At 31.7% G+C, this 10,560-nt stretch overlaps 1 long non-coding RNA gene across 1 annotated transcript; it reads left to right on the forward strand.

Annotated features, from left to right (window-relative positions):
* Positions 552-6,535, forward strand: LOC110270798. The gene is made up of 2 exons (XR_002360431.1): positions 552-592; positions 6,036-6,535. It is a non-coding gene; the product is annotated as an uncharacterized LOC110270798 (long non-coding RNA).

The following is a 10,560-nucleotide window of genomic DNA, read 5'->3' on the forward strand; positions in this document are numbered from 1 at the left end:
AAGAAGGAGGGGAACATGAAAAGCACGTGACCTTATTAATCCCCTTTATTTCCTGGAGGAAGGCTCCCGAACCCCACCCTTTCTCCTTCCTTTCTCAATCTCATCTCTCTCCTTTCTCATCCCTCCTATCTTCCTAATCTCTTCTATCTTCCCATCTCTTCTTCTTGAAATTACATACCATTATCAAACTCATGTTCATCATCTTGCTTCCTTTTCTTTTTCTATTTCATCTCTATTTGTTCAAAATCTCATTTCTCAAAACCTCCAAATAATGGAATTTCAACTTAATGAGTGAAGGAAGCATTCAACTTTGAGTTCCAGTTATTATTGAGACTTTGAGGTAACTCTTCGACTCAATAATTAGCCGTATCCCTAATTTTTTATCATCTCTATATTTATGGGTATGTATAAATCTGAATTAGGGTTAGAAAATTGGGGCTTCTGTCAAATTGAGTAAGATTTTGTTAATCGACAATCTTGTTAGCTTACAAATATTATTATTGTCATATTTCTAAAGTTGTAAGATTATTGGACATCAATTGGTAGCTCAGTGGCGCACTCAGAGTTGCTTCTAGTTCTTTAGAACCAAGTTGTGAGTGGATATTATGTCTATAATTATTTTTAAATATATTATTATCAATACTTATGTTGAATCATTATTTTTGTAGTTTGAAAATATTTGATTAGTGTGATTTTTGAATTTTTGAAATAAATATTGATTTGTGAAACTTATAATTTTATAAAAAAAAATACACACGAGACGATATTTATATATTTTGTAAAGCATACATGTTTTTTTATTTGACTTTATTAAATTTTAATTAAATTTTAGTATGCAATCTTATATATATTGATTTGCTATGGAATTTAGTAGTATGTTATAAGCATTAGAGATTTTTATAAGTGATTTGGTTTGGATTGGTTTGGGAGACTCTGACTAGAAAACCATAGTTAACGGCGATTATGACGTTAACCTAGATGCATCTGGCTCAGACCTCAGCTAGCAGGGGCGTTGCTAGCCTAACGTGTAGGCCACACGTTGGATCTGTTATACCGTACGGGCACACTAGAGGAAATGGCTACCCTTAGAGGTGGAGCTACCCTAAGTGTGTAATATTCGATTTGATTTGAGTTCTGGAATGAGAACTCCCATTTCAGTTCATTCCGCTTAATTATTTATCTATTTATTTGCATAATTAATTAATATGAATTCCTCATCTTTGGAAAGAAATAAAATTTTCATGGTAAAATTTGTATTGTCTCGTGTGGGTTATAGATGTAATGTTTGCTCACTGAATTGCAAAACTCACCCTATTATATTTCCATATTTTTCAGATACAGGAGTCATTCCAAGTTCCATTCTAAATCTTAGTCATTTCGGTGAGCCCTTCTTCTTTCTAAGGGCAAAGTAATTATGTGATGGAACCTTTGATCAAAATTTAGATTATGTCGATGCTCCATATGCCACAGGCAGGATCCTCGTGTGGGTTATGTTATTTTGAATCTCGAACTGTTTAGATAGTAATTATAATTTGGTTATGTAAAACTTATGGATTTAACTATATACTCTAGTTATCAACTTAATATATATAATGCGTATTTTTGGACATGTTTGGTTGTGGATATGATTGGTATATGTTGTGATTGTTGTCTCTGGAAATGGATGTTTATTATTGATACAGGAAGATAAATTTTATATGGGTAAGGTCCTAAAACCAGAGGAAATTCTGTCCGTTTTTCTGAAAATTTGGTCGTTTGGCTTGATGAGGGACTTGTCCCTTGAGCGCCAGTCATGGCTTGGTTCGGGTCATGACAAAGTGGTATCAGAGCCTTAGGTTTTTCTGTGCAATATGGAGCAAGTTTTCTTTAGTAAGATCACAATTGTGCAAATAGAAGCCAGCCTATTTTCACAAAGTGTGATGTTACTAGAGGCCCATAGGAAGTTGTCGTCAATCCTTTGTTCTCATGATTCTTCTGTCTGTCCTATTCTCTTTGAACTCCATATACATATGTCGTTGGTGATTCAATCGCTTTACTTACTCGATAGGTGGAAGATTCCACCTAAGAAAAGACGTGGTGGAGCTGTTGGTGCTCCTGATACTGCTGAATCCAATAGGACAGTTTCTCCGCCACCTGGAGCGCATCGACAAAGGCCAAGGAGCCAAAGGATAGCTGATAGGCGCGAAGGAGAGATACACCGCGAGAGAGTTCAAGAGAACCCCGCAATAAAAGAGAGGCTCAACCGGACTTAGCAGCTGATGAGCGGATAATTTATACGCTTTTTGGCATTGTTTTTACATAGTTTTTAGTATGATTTAGTTATTTTTTAGTATATTTTTATTAGTTTTTAAATAAAATCACAATTCTAGACTTTACTATGAGTTTGTGTATTTTTCTGTGATTTCAGGTAATTTCTGGCTGAAATTGAGGGACTTGAGCAAAAATCAGATTCAGAGGCTGAAGAAGGACTACAGATGCTGTTGGATTCTGACCTCCCTGCACTCAAAGTTAATTTTCTGGAGCTACAAGAGTCCAAATGGCGCGCTCTCAATTACGTTGGAAAGTAGACATCCAGGAATTTCCAGCAATATATAATAGTCCATACTTTGCCCGAGTTTAGATAACGCAAACTTGCGTTCAACGCCAGCTTTCTGCCCTATTCTGGAGTTAAACGCCAGAAACAGGTTGCAAAGCAGAGTTAAACGCCAGAAATAGGTTACAAACTAGCGTTTAACTCTAAGGAAGACCTCTACACGTGAAAACTTCAATGCTCAGCCCAAGCACACACCAAGTGGGCCCGGAAGTGAATTTCTGCATCATTTACTCATTTCTATAAACCCTAGTTACTAGTTTAGTATAAAAACTACTTTTAGTGATTTATTTCACATCTCTGGAACATATTATGTAACTTTTGACGTTCTGAGACCTCCACGGGAGGCTGGCCACTCGGCCATGTCTACCCTATTTTCACTTATGTATTTTCAACGGTAGAGTTTCTACACACCATAGATTAAGGTGTGGAGCTCTGCTGTTCCTCATGAATTAATGCAAAGTACTATTGTTTTTCTATTCAATTCATGCTTATTCTTATTCTAAGATATTCATTCGCACCCAAGAACATGATGAATGTGATGATTATGTGACGCTCATCACCATTCTCATTTATGAACGCGTGCCTGACAACCACTTCCGTTCTATATGAAGACAAGCTAGAATGAGTATCTCTTAGATATCTAATACAGGGGACCGAGTCCGAGATATTAGAGTCTCCGTGGTATAGGCTAGAATTATTGGCGGCCATTCTTGAGATCCAGAAAGTCTAAACCTTGTCTGTGGTATTCCGAGTAGGATCTAGGAAGGGATGGCTGTGACGAGCTTCAAACTCGCGAGTGTTGGGCGTAGTGACAGACGCAAAAGGATCACTGGATCCTATTCCTGCATGATCGAGAACCGACAGATGATTAGCCATGCAGTGACAGCGCATTTGGACCATTTTCACTGAGAGGACGGGATGTAGCCATTGACAACGGTGATGCCCAACATACAACTTGCCATGGAAAGGAGTATGAAGGATTGGATGAAAGCAGTAGGAAAGCAGAGATTCAGAAGGCACTAAGCATCTCCATACGCTTATCTGAAATTTTCACTAATGAATTACATAAGTATCTCTATCTTTATTTTATATTTTATTTATCTTTTAATTATCAAATATCCATAACCATTTGAATCTGTCTGACTGAGATTTACAAGATGACCATAGCTTGCTTCAAGCCGACAATCTCCGTGGGATCGACCCTTACTCACGTAAGGTTTATTACTTGGACGACCCAGTGCACTTGCTGGTTAGTTGTGCGAAGTTGTGACAAAGAACTAAAATTATGAACGTGCGCATGAAGTTTTTGGCGCTGTTACCAAGGAATGAATGATCACGATTTCGTGCACCAAGTTTTTGGCGCTGTTGCTAGGAATTGTTCGAGTTTGGAGAACTGACGGTTCATCTTGTTGCTCAGATTAGGTAATTTTACTTTAATTTTAAGCTTTTTATTTCTTATTTTCAAAAAATACAAAAAAATATTTCTTCTTTTTCTTTTTTCAATTAATTTTCGAAAAATAAAAAAAAATTAATAAAATCATAAAACGAAAAATAATTTTGTATTTCTTGTTTGAGTCTAGTGTCAAATTGTAAGTTTGGTGTCAATTGCATGCTTTTAATTTTTCTTTAAAATTTCGAAAACTCATGCATGTGTTCTTCATGATCTTCAAGTTGTTCTTGATGATCTTCTTTGTTTAATCTTTGCAATTTTATGTTTTGTGTCTTTTCTTGTTTTTCATATGCATTTTCAATTCGTTAGTGTCTAAACATTGAAAATTTCTAAGTTTGGTATCTTGCATGCTTTTCTTTTCTTAAAAATTTTCAAAAACATGTTCTTGATGTTCATCTTGACATTCAAAGTGTTCTTAGTGTTCATCTTGACATTCAAAGTGTTCTTGCATATTTTTCTTGTTTTGAGTCATCTTGGTTGGATTCCAAGAAAGAGTTTTAGGATAACTGAAAGGATTGTAGGAAGCATACTTACTTATGATGAAGCTTTGTTTAAAGCTCATCAGCAAGGCATTGCTTTCATGTTGATGGCACTCATGATGATGAGTACGAGTTGAATGATTGAAAGATAAACAGTTTGTGAAAAGAAGAAGAAACTGTATGGAGAAAGCAAGAGAACACAACAACCCCATTGATGTCGTTTGTATCGTAGTTGGTTTCAATGGATGAAATGTTTTGGACACTAATCGGTTTTTATAGTGAATTAGTGACGGTGATGCTAAAATTCCAATAGACAATAGTGATGATAAGTCATACTCATAAGTGCGTTTCCACAGACCCTTTCAAAGTTCAAAGCATATGCAGAGAAATTCTATCGATAGACTTAATTTTTTCTCTTTAATTTGTTTCATATCATTGACTCTAAGTAAACTTACTGTGGCTTATATAGGAAGAGAGTTCAGATATCTTTGCATTGGTGCTTTAATTTTAATATTATCTAAGGGAAATAAAATAACTTTTTCTTAGAATAATAGAAAACATTTGTCTTTAACACGATTTATCATTTTGTGAGGGACATATAAAGTCCACCATTACCATTCTGTAGGGTTTTGATACAAGTCCATTACATAATTTTCTCAAAAATTATTTGATACTTGTGCAGTGCTTCTTACGCCACTTGCAACAGTTCTGAATTATGAGAAGTAGCTAGAAATATTGGCGTACATTTTGAGCAAGAAAAAATGTGGCCATTCATGTCATTTTCAAAATTATTATGTAAAATATAGAAAATCAAAATGAATTAAGCAGTTATTGAGTCATAAAGAACTGAATAAAGCTCAGCAAAGACCAATAATCATGTATCTTAACAACACAGTACATGACTATGAAAACAGCACAATAAATCAGTGTAAAGAGAGAGGGAAAGGGAGGTGTGCTTGAAGCATACAACTTAAGAGATGCTTTTACTATGAATACCATTTTTTCTAGCTTGCACCAAAGACCAAATGAAGGAACAAAGCAGAAAAGAATCAACCAATATACTGCATCATTTTGAACAGAAACTCTCTTAGCAAATGTTTTTTACTTTGATGTTTTTCTGTAGACTATAGTCTAATGCTTAACTTCAACTCCTATTTTATTCGAAAGTGTATTTCTAGCAATATAATACTTAGCTTAATTGAAATTAAATTAAATGAAATTTGCTTATGAAATTTGCTTAGGATGGTGTTTTGATAATTTTTGCGTGCATTTTGGGCAAGAGAAGAAAAATATTGATCGTGCTTTCTGGTTTTGATTAATTGAAATAATGTGATCATTCATTTCACTTTACGACTCTTAAGAATTTTCTAAATTGGTGATGCTAAATTCAAATTGACAATAGTAATGATCAATCATACTCATCCCTCCTTATACGTCCATTTCTAGTTGGATTATTGATCAATTTCTCTAAAATAATGCTAAACGTAAGAAGAAACTGTATGGAGAAAGTAAGAGAACATGCAGCAAGTAACGTCACATGCATTTGTATTATTCCGAGTGTGATATTGCTGCTCATTTCGTGGAAGAAAAGAAAGATAGTGATCCATATCATGGCTGGTTCTGCGGACCTTTGAAACCACATACTGGTTTAAAATAATTTGCATAATGTGGCCAATCATGTGATTTTAACTATCCTAAGATTTTTTTCATACTAACTTTGAGTATCCTTTTTTTAGAGGCAATTTTATTCGAGTATTTGGGATCCCATACATAGGGGCATGGTTCTTCTAGCACCCGCTTTTTCCATAGTCTAAAACTCGACACCACAGGTTAAGCAAAATAAGTATTTGCAACTTCAACCGAGCATATATTAATTTCTGTGTACTTTTTTTTTCCCCTAACTTTTTTATGCAGAGTAACTTGTCTGCTTCATTCCATACCTTCCACAAACTGAACTATCTTGTCCCTTGTTACAACTTCATAGTGAAGGTCCTTGATAGTATATTTTTGTCACTACTATTTCACTTTGTTAATTACTTGCATTGACGTCCTTTACGCTTCATTTCCTCGTTATCTTTATCTTTCTTTACCACCATAAATTTCATTGTTGTAGGTGTTCTAAGTAACGCAGTTGCATAAGTGACATGTATGTATTATTCCTAATGCCAATAGTGATGATAAATCATACTCATGAGAGTGTGATATGGCATTGCCGTTCATTTAGGGGAAGACAAGAAAACTATTGATTGTGGCGGCTTCTGCAGACCCTTTCAAAGTTCAAAGCACATGCAGGAAGTCTGACACATTCATGTCACATACAAAACCTCTCAGCTTGCTTATTATCCTCCACAAACTTAACTCTCTCTCTCTCACTCAAGTTCATTCTGTTCTTATCTTTAATTTTTTCTCTTTAAAGTAAACGTACTTTGGCTTATATAGGAAGAGACTTCAGATTTTTTTGGTGTTCTAATTTCGATATTATCAAAGCAAAATAACTTCTTTAGAATAATAAAAAAAATAGGTCTTTAAAAAATTTTGTGATAGACTTGTAAGTTCTTGAAAAAAATATACTAATATCTATAACAATTTATAATAGCAATACATGGGTTTGGTGTCCAAGATTTCTTTTTAATATTATCTTTTTATTAACTTCTTCACTATTTGGCCACCACATAACTTTTACTCCGTTTCTCGAATTTTTTTATTTAATTTACTTTTAATCCAATTTATCTTTTAATCCAATTTATTGTATTTTTTGTTCAAGATATCACAAGTAGAAATAGACGCATGATCAGAATTATTAACCTTCAATATTTTACTTGAGGTACTCTATTTAAATTAATTATTATAAATTATAAATAATAATTTTTTCGTTTAGATCTATATTGTGATTATTATTATTATGTTTTTTTTTTTACTCTTAGTAGCTATGATTTATATAAAAAATTATTTTATTTTTGGTAAAATTTAAAAATACATTAATTTCATGTCAATAATATATTCGCTTTTTAAATAGTCATATACTCAAAATAACAATAGAATTGGTCCAAATGTAAGTAATAGATAAAACAATAATAACATTAGTGGGTATAAATTATTATTTTTCAAGAGCTTTCATTCATAATTAGTAAATTTTTAATTATTTCTAATAATAATATGTTACATATATCTATAATACAGTGTATTATGATTGATAATTATTCACTTACAAAATTTACACTATTAATTTAATATTTGAATTTTTTTTTATTATGGTACTATTTTAACGTACTCTAAATTTTTATTATGTATTTATAATTTTGATGAAAATTATTTTTAGAAAAAATATTAATCTTATTGCTTAATTTTTTTGGTCCAAATAATATTAAATCATTTTTATTAAAAGATTTAGATAATTCAAAAAATATTATTTATATGTTAATAATCTGTTTTTTAGATATTCAAGAATTAGAATAAATCTAAATAATATACTAAATGATGATAAGATTAATTAGTTGTGTATATATATTCTATTAGTTTGTTAATCTTATCTTTTGAATTAATTTTTATTGAAAAAATATAAGGAACCAAGTCCCTAATTAGCCAAAAATTAAACAACTCAATTAATTAGGTATTTAGGGCAGTGGGCGAGCACGATTCATGGTTTCTGAATAATTTTGTTTTTTGGACTGGTGAATATTTTTATTAGAACTACGTTTATGTAACAAGTATGTTAGTGGGCTGGACATGGGCTTGAAAATAAATTAATCTAAGTTTGTAATACTAATAGAGAATGGATCCTTTCAATTTTTTTTAATAATCATTCATAAAATAATTAATCAGCATTAATCATATATAAAAAAAAAGGTGATGTATGAAACGATTGAATTTATTATTGAGCAATATACATGTCATTCAAGCATTTTGTGGTTGTATATATGGTCAGGTTTTGTTATTTAATTTTGGTGGTTAATAGTTGGCTAACAATTAATAGTGTGACTGCCATGGATGGGGCTGTAGTGATTTTTGAACCTAATACCATGTGTATATTATTGTTAAGGTGAATGCTATGGTTAATTCCCAATTGTCAATTGTATGTATGTCATCCTTTCAGCCATGAATTGAAAGGAAAAAATAAAGCATCCACAAAATAATTATTTTATTTTATTATTTAACTATATATATCAGCTCAACGCGCAACCCTAAACTTTTTGAGTTCTTGATTGTTGTGATAAGATTAAATTGAATGCCCATTAATGTGGACGGTTGATTTTTATTTTTAATATTGAATGAAGTTGAAAAGCAAACTTCATATGCCTATATATAGAAAAGCAATTCTAAGAATGTTACGGACAGAGTAATAATAAAAACAAAATATTTCCTCTCTCTATTTCTTACTATAAAGCACTTCTTTACTTTTCTCTTCGTATACTATTAATATAATATTAATATATTATCTTTATAGAAGTATAATAGTATTGGTAAATACTGATAATAGTATTTTTCTATTTATACTTTATTTTCAGGATACCTATTCACATATGGTGGTACAGATATATCATGGAGGTCCACGAAATAGACGATTGCAGCAACATCCTCTAATCATATTGAAATACTAGCGATACATGAAGCTAGTCGCGAGTGTTTTTGGCTGAGGAGTTTGATCCAATATATTCTTTCATCATGTGGACTGATTGATCATAAGATAGCTGCAACTGTCCTATTTAAAGATAATACAGCATGCATTGCTCAACTTAAAGGCAGATACATCAAAGGTGATAGAACAAAGCATATTTCTCCCAAATTCTTCTTCACTCATGATCTTCAAAATCAAGGGACAATTGATATCCAACAGATCCACTCAAGTGACAATCTGGCAGATTTATTTACAAAGTCACTCCCAAAATCCTCCTTTGAAAAATTGGTAAATCAGATTGGGATGCGCCGATTTCGAGATATTAAATGATGTCGACAAGAGGGGGAGACTGTACTCTTTTTTCCTTAGTCAGGTTTTTTCCCATTGGATTTTTCTTGACAAGGTTCTTAATGAGGCAGTCCCTATCACAAAGGATATTGTACTCTTTTTCCTTCACTAAGATTTTTCTCACTGAGTTTTCCTTTAGTAAAGTTTTAATAAGGCAATAATCCTAAATGGGCATTCAAGGGGGAATGTTGTGATAAGATTAAATTGAATGCCCATTAATGTGGGCAGTTAATTTTTATTTTCAATACTGAATGAAGTTGAAAAATAAACTTCATATGCCTATATATAAAGAAGCAATCCTAAGAATGTTACGGACACAGCAATAATAAAAACAAAATATTCCCTCTCTCTATTTCTTACTATAAAGCACTTCTTTAATTTTCTCTTCATATACTATTAATATAATATTAATATATTATCTTTATAGTAGTATAATAGTATTGGTAAATACTAATAATATTATTTTCTATTTATATTTTTATTTTATTACTTCTTCCTTATTTATTTTACAACAAGAAAATTATTAATTCATTTTTTTTCTTGACAAAGAATTATATGATCTATAAGAATTTTGTTTAATCGAATTTCACCTAACCAGCAAGGGAAATTATTTCCCAACGATAAAGTAAAATAAACAATGTACTACTTAATATTAAATTGATATTTCAGCTTAGTTAACGATAGGTATCCGGATTTTGCATTGCTCATTTACAGTGATACTTAATTGTTAATTATTATAGGATAGATCAACAATTTATTAAAATAAATTATTTAAAATTTTTTATTATTAATGATCTTTTTATTTATTAAGTAAAAAAAAAAGTCAAAACTCATAAGAGAGAAAATCATAAAAATGCACAGATCGAGGCTGAAATTCGCCGACAGTTTAATTGCGTACTATTTGCCGGTTTGAAAAATGCACGTAACCCAAATTGCATTAAAGGCTTTTTGCACAACAACTTGATAACGTCTGAACTACTTTTTAAAATTTATAATATAAAAACAGGTTTAACCATATCACATTTATCTCAATATCAAAATGTAATAAATAATAAAAAAATCTAAGATTTTTATT

Source organism: Arachis ipaensis, chromosome B04 (genome assembly GCF_000816755.2).
Source record: "Arachis ipaensis cultivar K30076 chromosome B04, Araip1.1, whole genome shotgun sequence".
NCBI lineage: Eukaryota > Viridiplantae > Streptophyta > Magnoliopsida > Fabales > Fabaceae > Arachis > Arachis ipaensis.